The sequence below is a fragment of the Impatiens glandulifera genome, chromosome 2 (genome assembly GCF_907164915.1).
Source record: "Impatiens glandulifera chromosome 2, dImpGla2.1, whole genome shotgun sequence".
NCBI classification, from domain to species: domain Eukaryota; kingdom Viridiplantae; phylum Streptophyta; class Magnoliopsida; order Ericales; family Balsaminaceae; genus Impatiens; species Impatiens glandulifera.
In genome coordinates this window covers 53,958,935-53,972,286 of record NC_061863.1, presented here as the reverse complement: position 1 = coordinate 53,972,286, position 13,352 = coordinate 53,958,935, and positions in this window count along the sequence as shown.

The window sequence follows — 13,352 nt, the reverse complement described above, 5'->3', positions numbered from 1 at the left end:
ACAAAATAATTAGCAGAAACTAGGGTTTTAGTTATTATTTTTCATTTTTATTTTTGTTAATTCTTGCAACTTGCAATAATACTATTATATCAAGTTGCAATAGTAATATTATTGTCAAACTATAACACTTTTTTTTTCAATTCTAAAAGATATAACTCAAAATTGTATTAATTTAATTTGGATTCTAAAAATGATTTTGGTAAATAGGAATTACTTTGTACTATTATTTTAATTTATGTAGCCAATTTCTTTAACATTTCAAAAATAGAAAAAAATATTGAGATTCAAAATTATTTAAAGGACGAATTTATAGAAGGAAATAAGTTCATAACTATTTAGGAGTAATATGAAAAATAAGTCTGAAATTCTGAGTTTAGAAATGATATGTTAAAATGTAATTAATGAATAAGGAATATCACTTTAACACGCAACAAGACATTTTTTAAGGTCGTGACTATTCGTAATAAATCTTATTACATTGGAACTTTCTTATTGTCTATATTTTCGTTCATTTACTAAGTTTTTTAGTTGATATTTTTGAATGAGTTTCGTCTTTAAATTTTTTATTATTATTTAAGCAAACAACTATAAATCAAATAAAAATTAACTTTGTAAGAAAGAAATACACAAAACATGGGTAATAAATTTAGAAGAAAAAGACCAAATAGTATATCACCTAGGTGAGATTTATAAGCTAATGATAGCTGTGATGGTGGGAATAATCATCATTTAATCTATTATAATGATTTCACTTTTTCAATACTTATATTATAATTTAGGTAGCTTTCATTACAAAAAATTAGGGGACATCATGAAAAAGATTGAATGAAACTATTTTATTAGGGTTGGATTAATTTCCTTCAATTTTTATATACTTTTTTTATACTTGGTTGTGTCTTTAGAATCAAGCCCATTCTTACAGCCTCGTTAGGCTTATCAAGGGGTGGACTCATTAAAGCCCATCTTCACAGGCCCAATAAAGAACAAGCTCTACAATTCACTCAGCACATAATTGGACCACTGAATTTGCAGCTCATACAAAATAGACAAAATAGTAAGGTTCTAAAAACCGTTCGATTTTCAACCTTAATTTTTTTTTTTTTTTTTATAATTTCGATATGTTTTGACAGTTGGGTCGCACAAAATGGTAAAATTTATTTTTATCTATAATTTTTTCATTAATTTTTAAGTCTAATTTTCAAGCCCACTCCGAACTCAGATTCCTGAATCCGTCCCTACATGGATATATTGAATCTCCCGTTAATGTCGCCGAAGAAGGAAGACAATGCATCCGCACCTTTCGAACCAAATTTTTTGGGTCAAATTTTCGGACAAACCATCATTTCAAACCGGATTCTGACCGGTTCAAAAGGTACCAATATTGAAGTTAGAATTCAAAACGGTCATTCACTAGTTTTATGGTTCGACCGGTCTGACCACGTATTTTAAATCCTTGCAAAATAGTGGAACTCCATCCCGAACTATCCATGTACGATAATTGACACAAAAATTGTATGTGCTTTCAAATGGTTTGCTAGTTGAGTATTTTGTAATTTCTCTCTTTTTGTTTGGGTGGTTGTTATTTTCTTTATTCTTATTAATGTTGTTTTTGTAGTCAATAATGTTTTCTTTATTTATTTCCATTGTAATAAATAAATTGTTGCGTTTTCAAACAGAAGAAAAAGAAAAAAATAGTCTAAGCATTCAAAAACTATTTATTTTTCATTACCATAAGTTTTTCTTCTTTATGCCCATGTCGGCACGTTTAGTTAATAGTCAAAAAACAGTTGGAATACACTGTTTCACAATTTCATACATTTTTTTTTTTTTTTTTAATTACTTGTTTTGTTTTTATATATTTTGACTTAATTAATTTCCATTTTAATATTCTCTGACTTTCATTGCTTCCCCTATATAAAATTACTTGACTTTCTCTAAATTCAATCATTAATTTATATAGTTTTTTTTAAAGGGAAAAAACTGATCTGTACAAAACCTGGCCAACTTGTATGTGATAATGATTTATTATCAGCTTAAGTTTCAATATCGGGGCATAAAAAAAGAGAGTAAAAAGAAGCTTCAAAACTAGGTTGCAAATCTGTATGATCTCACCCACCAAAATACCTCTTTATAAAAATGAGATGTCACATTCCCCATATTCAATTAATAGTTTTAATGAATCTTTGATTTAAGAAAAAAAATCTTTTGAAAAACCTATTTACATTAAAAGGATTCTCTTGCTGTGTATTGAGGTATCTTAGGAGTATTGTATTCAGCATGTATTCTAAGATGTGTTTAATTTAAATTTCTCTATTTTCCTTTTAAAGTTATTTTGTAGATTTATTATGAGTTCTATATATATTTATGACATTTGTGATTTGTGACCTCGTTTGAAGGTTGCATTGCGGATTTGTATGAGAAACTTAAAGCTCATTACGTTAGTTGTTTCTTTCGTCTTCTTCGTCTGTTGTTGTCGTCATTTCTTTTGGCTTTCACTTGTGTTTTTCACTTTTTGTTTTTTATTATTTTAACTTTTGTAATGTTATTCAGACTATAGACTATGTTACCGTGAGGAGCCTTCTAAAATATCAATAAATAAATGTTGGCCAACGGTTTTAATAATTTATATAATTGAAAGCCTAGCTAGCACAATATTATTATTTTCCATAATATATTCCACATGTTTTGGAATATGCTTGGAAATAAAAAATGAGTATATTAATTATTTTTTTCCTTATGAGGAAAGGATATGGCAAAAGATAAACAAAGAGGTATCCTCTTTCTTGTTCATACAATTGATACAACACACACAAAGGAAATAATTTAAGGGTGATGGAAAACAATGATATATTTTAAATTTTGAGTAACCCTATCTATATAGACTCGAGTAGGTTGAAGTTCGTTTTAAAATAAAAAATAAAATATTTTTTTTAACAATAAAATTGTGACATTACTACCTAATTTCGTTAATACTTTTATCCATCTATATTAACCACTAAAAAAATGTAAGCTATTATATTTTAATTAGGAACTGCAATGACCCTCATTCATGTCCCACTCCAATAAATTTTTAATTTATATTCTTAACGTTTAATATTTCCTCCATTAGAGTATGCATAATGTGTTAACCTTTAAATTGGTTTGAAAATAATGTAAAAAATATTACATTATTTATTTTAAAACCAATAATATTACTGATATATTATAAATTTGTAAGGATTTTAATACATAAATATTTAATAAATAATAAGATAAAATAAAATATTGAGCTACACTCTAACAATACCACCCAATATAAATTCGCCTTCACACTTTATTTAGAAATCTCTAAAAGATCGAGGTCAAGTGCAGATTGTGTTGGGTCGAGTTAATTTAAAGTAAAATAAGCAACTCTCTTTGTTTAAAGATGATACCAGTTATAAAATAGAAGAATTGAACAAAAGAATGTTAGAAATAGTGGAAAAAAAAGTAGGTTTAGATATTCAGAGTTTCGGCGAGACAATCGGGTAATCTAATGATATCTGTTTTCGCTTTAATCACATAGCGGAGTTCCCTACAATCCGATTAGTCTAGATATTTTTTTTTGTACTTATTGAAGATACTCTTTTGAGTATTCTATTTTGATGAGATCTGTTCTTATTATTGGTTTTGTAATAACTGTTATTGGTGAAAACTTTTCTATTAGCGAGTCTCTATAATGCTAGACAATTTTAGTGTAATTGGCTAAGTGAATTTTCTTGAAAGGCCTACATGTCTTGTGTTTTTTTTTTTTATCTTTATTAAATTTTCTACTCGATTTGTTTTACTTAATTATTATTTGGTTTAATTTGGTTGATTATCTCATTATAGCATATAAAAATGAAAAGAACAAATATTCTGGCATTCTTATTAAATGTTTTTTTCCATCAAATTGATCCTTATTCAAACACCTTATAAATTTAACACTATATATAAATCAACCGAGTAGATAACATCATGCATCTATAATTATGACTTCTTTATAAATTACAAACCAACAAAATATCCAAAAAGTCCAAGGACAGAATTATTTTCAAATTGTTTCATTCTCAAAACTAATAAAAGATCATCTTATACTTAGAAATTAGAGTTAAAAAAAAAAATAAAAAAAATAATAATAAGTATAATAGTGCTTATATATTGAATTGAGTTTGAAATATCCCTGTATATTATTTTGTTTCAAATTACTTCTTATACACTTATTTTTATTTAAATTTACTCTCTAAACAACATGTAAATTTTATAACATTGTAATTAGTGTTAAAAATAGGCATATATTCTTTTTATAATTGGCATATCTATTTTTTTTTATTTTTTTAAATACTGCGGACAAAACTATTACTTTCTCCTTCATAGGACTTTTTTCAGCTCCATTCTCAAACGACGACGCAACTATTTCGCTCCATTTCCAGACAACAATATTACAGACTAAGACGGCGACGAGATTGTCAGATTGTTTCTCATTCGTCTCCTCAATATTCTTTGATTTGTTAACGATGATTTGAGGCACAACACAAACAAAAAAAACATATAAACATTGAGGAGACGAATGAACACCAATCTCGTCGTCATTTTAGTCTACAACATCGTTGTCTAAAAATTGAACATATCAATTGCGTATTCGTTTGAGAATGAAGCTGAGGAAGACAAGAAGTTATCTGAATATGGAAGTGTGAGATTTGTCCGCAGTAAATTTTAAAAAATAAAATAAATATATCTATTTCAACACAAATTAACTGTGTTATATTAATTTAGATGTATAGGAAGTAAAATAAAAAAAATATATATATGTATGATCAATAATTTCAAACAAAATTATGTATAAAGAAATATTTCAAATTCAATTAAATATACATAAAATATTATACCTTATCACACACACAATATTTTTTTAAAATTAAAATAAATAAATAAATTCCACTTAATAGACATTAATTTATTAGTGAGATTTATTCATAGATGGCTGTAACGTCCTTTTTAAATTAAGATATTTTTAACAAAAAATGAATTTTGAGATTTTTGTTATTTTAGATAAGACATCTTATAAATCTTTTTTATTTTTATTATTCTTAAAGACATTTCAGTTTTAATACTTTTTTAGTGTTTTTTATTGGCTACGATAGTACTTTGCGTGGTGGGAAGTATATGTCCAGCAACTTGCCCGACAAAAATCTACTTCATTGAACTATTTAAAATAAAATAAAATTATAAGTATCATAAATAGAAAATCTCCACCTTAATTAACATTATATAGTGGATGCGGCAAACTGTGTACAAATTAAAATCATGTTATTTTAATATTGGTTCGCACAGTTGACTGTCTCGAGGATTATACATTAAATATTGAAACCCGCGCCATATTTAAATATATATTATAGAATTTGACCTAGCTTAATTTAATTTGCTATAGAAACATATATATATTAATTAGTAGGTTGAAACTTTCTACAACGCGGTTTTTATCATGTTAAATATATTTAAGTTAGTATGGAAGAGATTATATATGAAATATGTCCACTCCCTTGTTAGTAAAATATCGGATCTGTACCTTATAAGTGTAGGCTTAAATAACTTTTTTGGGTATAGGATAAAACTATTTTATTGATATATATTTTTGTAAATATTGCAAGAAAATGAAAAGGTTTAACAAAACATCAAAGTGATGGGAAAATGAAAGCCAAATATAATATTTAGTTAATAACATCATTAAAAATGTCAAATTTAGTTATGAATTAAGAATATGTTGTTTAGCAATTTTTTTTTTTTTAAGAATATTGTTTATGCATATTATTATGTGCTAACAAAAACAAGTAATACACAACCCACTTCCACTTTTGTATTTGTTATAATATATATTTAATGATTTTAATTTAAAATAGAAAATAATAAATTATTTTAAAATTATAATCTTATTTTACAATATTTACTAAATAAATACTCAATTTTAAATAAAATATTTTGAAAAAAATATATTTTATTTTTTTTAATCAGGTTAACATTGTACTTATATATAATTCTATTTATAATATATTTTTATTTAATAAATAGTAATTTTTGTGATATTAAGAACTTATATATATAATTTATTTTTTTATTATAATAAGTTCGTAATATAACAAAAATCATTATATATTTTAATAATATATTATAAATAAAATTATATATATATATATTAAAATTATTAAAAATATTTAAAAATAAAATTATTATCTTAAAATATTATTTTCTAAATATTGTAAGCACTAAAAATCTAATTACCAATTTATTTTCAAATAAATAAAATTAAAATAATTAACCAATGTCAATACTTAATTAAACAATTAATTAGATTAATTATTCTGATAATTAAAACCTAATTAATTAAGAATAATAGCCAAATAAAAATAAACAAAATTATTTGGAATAAATATTGCCAAGGGATTAAAATAAGTCATTTAGGATGAAATGTGGCCACAAATTATTTATTTAACCCAAAAATATAAAAAAAAAAAAATTGACAAAATATTTTTTATATTTTAAATATTTTAAAAAATTAAAATTAAAGTCAGAAGAGTAAAATAAAAATCAATTTGAAATAAACCCTTAAAGTTTTAAATTAAAAAATAAATCTGTAATTGGGTATAACCGAAATCTAGAAGGATCACTACAACCGAAACCACATCCATTAGATAGACGCTATATTTTCATCCAACCCCTCGGAAGCGACCGTATAGCGCGCTGCAGCCAGAGGAATGCGCGCCCGCGTAGTAGTGAATCAGCTAACGCCCGTTAGCTGAAACGTGACGGAACACCTAGATCGCAATGACACATTGACAAAACGCCAATGGACCGCTCTACATCCGCGTTCTTGCCCGAAACCACGCTGTTTCATCCCCCGTTTGTTTTCTTCCCCGCGATTGTTGAAGGATAAAAACATGTCCCATCTTTGAGTCCGCCTATAGTTAACTTTTTCAGCTGATTCAAAAGGTAAAATGATCACCCTACTTCGGTGATCATTTCCATTACATCTATAGAAATCATCCGTGCCTATTTTGGTAACTAGCTGAAAGAACAGTTAAATACCATGAATGTATTTTGACTGATTCAATCCACTTGATTCCCTCAACCAACTTCAAGAGGCTATAAATAATATCCCTTAGAAATTCTGAATCCACGAGATCCAATCTCAAACTTTCAATCCGAAAAAACAGAAATCCGTCATTGAAGCTCAAAGCTTTTGGATTTTTGGAAAAATTTCACCACAAGCCTTAATGCTCGGATCCGAGCATCCCCAAACCTTCCTTAAGGTATAAGGATTGTTCTCCAACACTTGATAAACTTTCAATCAACCTTTATTTCATCTTTCTAGTTAGAAATTAAATTTTTTTATATTTCAGTTTTCATAAGCTTGTGTGGTACTTGGTTCTTGAATTTGATGATTGGAAATTGATCCTATGATCAATTATGACTTTTCTGTGAAAGCTAGAACCGATCAATCGGTCTTAAAAAGAAAAACCCAAATTTGAATTTTAAAAAGGTTAAAAAACAGATTTTCTATTCTTGGACTAACCCTCAAGAACAACAACTTAAAAAGCTCCCCAACATGTTTTTAATGATGTTGGACAATTGTTTGATCATGTTGGATCCATTCCGATAATGTTTGATCAAAATCAAAAATTTTAAAATAAATGAAAATTTTGAGTTATTGAATTGGTCCAAATGAACAGATAGTGTTCATGTTTTGGTATCAATCAAGTATAAGAAAGTTATTGGCAAATTCTTTTTACTTCAAATCAACCTTAAAATAAAAAAACCTGATTTTTTGTCATAAACTATTTTGAATAAATTGATCATCACCTAAGTCGAATGATACATTAGAGTGATGATTTTAATGTTCTTAGGAGCTTTACAAAGTTACTCAAGCCTCGGATCAAATGATCCAAGCCTCCATCAAAATTGTAAAACCTGCAATTTTGATGTTATTGAGGACATGTCTGACTAGGACCGAGAGGTCCGACCGATAAATGTTGGCCAGGACTGAAAGGTTCGACTAAGTCTTTTCAGTTAGGACCAAGAGGTCCGACCGATGAATTTTTACATCCAACCGGGCAATTGAACCTAGGCCCGAGGAGTCTCGCACCCAATCGAGAACTCCCAAACCTAGGATCGATGACTTCTACCCGGACCGAGAAGTCAAGCCTATGATCGATGAGTCTCGCACGCGATCGAGAACTCTCAAACCTAGGACCAATGACTTCCACCTGGACCGAGAAGTCCGACCGAGAAGTCAATCCTAAGACCAAGGAGTCTCGCACTCGATCGAGGACTCCCAAACCTATGACCAATGACTTCCACCCAAGATCGAGATGTCCGACCGAGAAGTCAGACCTAGGATTGAGGAATCTCGCACCCGACCAAGAACTCCCGAACCTAGGACCGATGGATTCCACCTAGGACTGAGGCATCCGACCGAGAATTCCAATTCCTGACCAAGAATTCTAGCTAAGGACCGAGAGGCCTTAACACCCCGATCGAGAGAATACCGCACCCCGACCAAGGATCCTGAACCCGAACCGAGGGGTTCTCGACTAGGACCGAGGGCTTCTTAGCCTCGACCGATAAAACGAACCTAGGACCTAGGACACCGGTTCTAAGGTCTGTTTGGTTCCTCTTTTAAAATTCCAAAATTAATTTTGTAAATTTAGAACCCAAAACCATTTTCTAAAAATTCTGAAAAATTAAAAAATGATTTCAAAATATTTTGGGGATATTTTCACAAAAAATATGTTGACAAAGGCTTATTGATGATTATTTTTAAATACTAATGCCTTTTAAACTGATGTTCTTCAGGTATTTTCCTCTCTAGTCATCATTAACTACATGTACCAGCATTTAAATAATTGATGTTATAATTTTAAATTTACACAAACCTATACATGTTTAGGACTAAAAGAATAATCAGTTAAAATAAAGTATTATACAACCGATTTTCAAAAAGTCAAATTTATAAGTAGAGACCATTTTTAAAACGGGTACGGAGGATGAAGCGCGAAAGCATTTTCTCGAGTATCACCTAACTACGAACTTAATTTTTTTTTGTTAAAATATATGTGTACACATATGCGAGTTTATTAATTTTCAAAAATCAATTGGCGACTCTGTTTTCAAATAAATAATCTTTTAAATTAATTATTTTTAATTAATTTAAAAAACAGGTTTCTAAAAAAATTAATTATAATTTGATACTGCAAATCCCTATATTATTTTAATTTGAACCCAAATTAATTATTTTTAAAAACTTTAATGAATTATTTAAAATCTTTTAAAATAATATTTTATTTAAAAAAAAATCATAACACGCAAACTTATGTTAAAATTCTCGAACCTCGAATTTCCACGGAACCAAAGTGTTTTCTTGAGGTTACAATATTGATTGAGTATTTATTGTTTAAATAGTTATTTTAAATAAAATATATTGTATATAAATTAGAATTTAAAATTTTATTAAAAATTTAAAAATAAATTTTTTATTTAAAATTATCATTAATTTTAATAAATATTTTTTTAATAGTTCATATATTAAAAATGTGAAGAATCATTTAATGACAGCTACTATACATAATATTAGAAAATAAAAAATAAAAAAGTCATAAATAATAATAAAAAAGATACTTAATAATAATAAGTTATCGAACTCATAAATTATAAAAAAAAAAAAATAACTAATTTCTAGACAAATTTACCAATTCTACTAAACGAATTTCGTCGTAATAATATAATGATGAATTATATCATTAATAATTTTAAGAATTAAAAATATAATATAGAAACAAATTAAAATATTAATTTTATTAAAAAACATTATAAAATTCAAAATTTTGTATTACTTTAAAATAAAAAAATTATTAAATTTAAATATTATTTTCGTTTGGAAACAAATAAAGATATTGTTATCACATATAATAATATATTTATAATATATATATATATATATATATTATCATAATATTATATTATTATATTAGTTTTCTTATAATAATAATTTATATAATTTTATATAATATTACATTCCATTCTCTTATATTCTAACTTTCTATGAAAGCTTTTTTAAAATTTTTTTTTTCTCATTCTTTGTGAGAGTCAAATTTTCGTTTTTAATATAAATTAAATAATAGTTTTTCGTTGCCTACATCAATTATTATTATTAGTACTCTATCCATTAATGAAGAGTTCTTATAAATTTATTATTATATTTTCTTTTCAATAATATTATTCATCATTTCGTTTTTTATTTTCTTATTAATGTTCTTATTTTTTTTAAGTTATCATAATTTTTTAAAGTTTATTTTCAGTTGTTATTTCACTCATGCATTTTTTTATATGAGATTCTACCTTCTTCACTAATTTATTTAATCAACACTGTTAATCCATCGTTATGATATATTTTCTTTTTAATTGTTGTTTTATCCTAACATTTTATCTCCATGAGATTATACTTATTCGTTGTTTTATTGATCAACACAATATCATCATGTCGTTAGGTTATATTTTCTTTTCAATTGTTGTTTCACCTTAATATTCTATTCCCATGGGGTTCTACTTATTTGTTGGTTTATATAAGTCAACACATTGTCATCCCGTTGTTAGGATGTATTTTCTTTTCAATTATTGTTTCATCCATCGTTCTATTCCAATATGATTATATTTTTTCGCTGTATTATTTAGTCAACACACTGTCATATTGTCATTGAATTGATCTAAACCGCCGCAAATTTATCATGCTTGAAGATAATATCGTCAATGATTCACAATTTCGTTTTCAATCTCAAACTGTCAAAGTCTCTTTAATCTCGAGTTTAATGAGAAATTTTGAATATATATATATATATAGGTAAGATATTATTACAATATAATAATATTATAATATCTATTTATTTAAAAAAATATATATTTTTTATATAACATTTAATAAACTCTCTTATATTCTAATAATGAGTTTGAATAAAAAATTAAAATTATTTTAAAAAATCATTAAATATTATTTAAATGAACTCCCTTTTAGTATGTCAGGGAAAAGCAGGAGCAATAGAAGTTGAATATGCAATTGCAATCCAAGGTCTCATACCCAAATTAGAGAGTAAACTCCTATTAATAATATTATACAATATACCTTAATTATATATATAATATATATTAAAAGTTTTAATAACATTTTCTCTTAAAATCTTTATATATATTATAAAAAAATTGTGAAAAGAAAATAGTACTTGTCTAATGGTTAATTAGGAACTTATTGATGCTGGCACTATGAACGCAATTAATTTAATTGTCTAGTATATATATAATATTGAAATTTAAGCTACCTAGGGGTTATATCTTTTCTCTTTTTTTTTTGTTTCTTTTTACTTTGATGTTTGCTTGTATTCTTGAATTTGTTTATTAAAAATTCACTATAAATTAGGACACATTAATTTTAGGGATTTTCACTGTATTATTTGTACGGATTAGTGAAAATAATTTTTATTTTTTTAAAAATAATTTTTATTTTTTTAAAAATAATATAAATTTATATATGAAATCAGTTAAATTTTAAAATAAAACACAAATCTAAAAAATACATCAAAATGTTCATATGACCTAACCAAGGAATAATAAATACATAACACTAAAAAACAAATGAGTTAATTTTCACATAAACCTTTGTAACTTTAGTTAATTTATTATGAATTATTTATGTTTCTATTTCCGTAATTTACTTTTTACTTCTCTCAATCTTTTTGACAAATGATATAACAGTTTCTCAAAGTCTTAAATCATTATATTACTATCAATCATTATGCATACATTATTATATATTGTTTAGATAGTTTTGCCACTTGTTTTTCAAAAATTTAGACCCCCAAACTATATTATATATGTTTTAATTCTATTTATAATAACTTGTGGGTCTATATATAATTGATGCAACATTGCGGTTAATTATATAGATATATTTTTTTAAAACATATGCAGAATGTTGGGATATTATTAAGAAAACCTTAAAACAGCTCAACTAGAAGGCCGGCAGTGATTGTTTATACATAATTGCAGATTTGATTCTCAAACCCCGAATAAACACGTAAAATGAAATTAATTAGCAGTATACAACATCATTTCATTGATGGATTATTTTATTATATATGTTCAGAAGATCGTGCAATGGCCGGCCCCGGCAAAAATAAAAATAACAGATATTTCTAGAAGATCAGAAAATAAAATATAACCGAGGATAACAAAGACTTAATTACCAATTAATCACATATATAAGTGAAGTTGATCTTTGCAAATTCATACATTATTATTTTACAGGTTTATTCTTCAATCATAATTGATTATTTTATTTAGCATCAATCATGGATCTCATTTGTAGATAACTAATCATATAGATTAAAAGTAATAAAAATATAATACTATTTGTTTATTATATTTAATATCTATATAATTCGCAAAGCCATTTGCAAAATAAAATTCCACAAACACTTTCCAGACCAAGAAAGATAATTCTCACAAAATAAAACGGATAAGAATTATACATGTATACTTTAATATGCGCTAAAAATGTATTAATTGATTCTGAGCTTGTTTTTCTAGATAGGGCTAGTTAGACAACGTATAGATTGATCATCATGATTTTAAAGAGTGTCGTCTCAAAAAAATTGATCTTCGTTCCCAAGCCAAGTAATTCCTTCATAATAAAGCCATCAAAAATCGTATTTTTTTCACCTTGAAAAGGGATTTCTTGTATTGATTTTGGTTTGCCAATCAGAGAACTAGCTCATTTTATTTTATTTTAGAAGGAGGACTTACACTACATCTTTCATATGCTTTGGACCATCTCAATTAGTTGGATTAAATATAAGGTGGTTGTTAAGTTTATTTTAATATCCGAATTATTTTATAAATTTATAATTACTATATTAAATTTTGTACATCTTGTACTAAGTAGCAATACCATACAAGTACAACCATAACATAATATTAGTTATAACAATATTGTATTAACTATTAACTATATACATTCGAATAGTAATAATTAGCCTTAAATGATATTAAATTATTTAATTAATACCTATATATATATATAAATTATCATTCCAAAAATATACAATAAAAAATATTGTTCTGAATACTTCAGAAAATTAAATATTCTAATAAGTTAGAATAATCATACATATATAGTAGGAGTTGTGGACAGTTTGTGGATAATATATTTGACTATAATACTTTTCAAAAGCATTTTACTATATATTTTTACTTTTAGAAAATTGAATTATTCACAAAATATTATTTTTTTATATAATATTAATTAATTCTAC